Source organism: Manis pentadactyla, chromosome 5 (assembly GCF_030020395.1).
Source record: "Manis pentadactyla isolate mManPen7 chromosome 5, mManPen7.hap1, whole genome shotgun sequence".
Taxonomy (NCBI): domain Eukaryota; kingdom Metazoa; phylum Chordata; class Mammalia; order Pholidota; family Manidae; genus Manis; species Manis pentadactyla.
Genome location: NC_080023.1, coordinates 156279574 through 156281061, shown reverse-complemented (window position 1 = coordinate 156281061; position 1488 = coordinate 156279574).

Genomic DNA, 1488 nt, shown 5'->3' with positions numbered 1-1488 from the left:
TGTTTTACTGTTTTATATATTGGGTTGTTTCAGGAGATTTCATTCAAAGAAAGGATTCATGGCTAGGAACAATTCTGAATCTAGTTAATTTTTCTTACACTTGGAGCAATAGCTAAACCCAAAGTCAGCTGGCTCCAGAGACCCCTGGGGTCGGTAGTTGAATCTCCCTTCCTTTCAAGGTCCCCCTTTATTGGTGTCTTTGGGGATGGTGTTATTACAAGTGTATTTCTTTGTTACTTCTTTCCTCAACCTATGCTTCTGTGCTGTAGTCTGCCCATCCGTCCTTCCTACAACAGACTTCTTAAGCTACCTGTGTGCCAGCCCCAGCCCTAGAGTTCAGCAGTGAACAAGGCAAAGAGTTTTTATTCTCTGGAAACTAAACTCTAGCAGAGAGAGATGAACTAGTAGATAGCATAAGATAGTATTCTGATAAGTGCTGTGAAGAAAATGGGATACTGTGCTAGAAAATAATAGGGAGAGGTAAGCTACCTTAGATTGGATGGTCAGGGATTTCTAAGCAGGGAGTTTTTTTTATTCATTCATTCATTCATTCATTTATACTAAGATATGATTGATATACAATTTTATGAAGGTTTCACATGAGCAACATTGTGGTTACAACATTCACCCATATTATCAAGTCCCCCACAGTGCCCCATTGCAGTCACTATCCATTAGTAAGCAGGGAGTTTTTAAATTTAGGAACTTAAAATTTATTAAGTTTTAAATTATGGTAAATTTACAATGAACTAAAGTGGAGAGAATAGGATAGTAATCCCCCATGTACCCACCTGACTTCAACAAACCCAGCTTCAGAGATGGTCAATTCAGGGCCAACTTTATTTTATACCCACACCAGATCATGTAGAAGGAAATCCAAATATCCTATCATTCTCTCCCTAAGTATTTCTGAATGTGCCTCCGAAACACATATATAAAAAAATCAATAATTATTCCTTAATATTCTCAAGTATCCAATAAATGTTCAAACTTACTATATTGTTTTATAAATATGGTTTGTTTGAATCAGGATCCAGGGTTCGGTTAGATCCATTTGCAGTTAGATGATGTATCTCTAAAGTGTCTTCTATAGGCATTCTCTTTCTCTCTTTTATTCTTTAAAAAATTAATATGTTGAAATATAATTTACATAAAATAAACTGCACTCACTTTAAGTATACATTCTCATGAGTTTTGGCAAACTTAGACACCCATGAAACCACCACTACAATCAAGAGAGAGAACAGTGTTCTCCAACAGAACTTTCTGAGATGATGGAGAGGTTCTAATAGAACTGTTAGAACTATGGTGCTGTCCAGTAGAGTAGCCACTGGCTACATGTGGTGGTGGAACCTTGGAAATGTGGCTAAGTGGCTGAGGAAGTGAATTTATTGTTTTTTAGTAGACTTCATATTTTAGAGGAGTTTGGGTTCATATATCAGTATTGAGCAGAAGGTACAGAGGTGTCCCCAAAATCCCCTGCCCCCA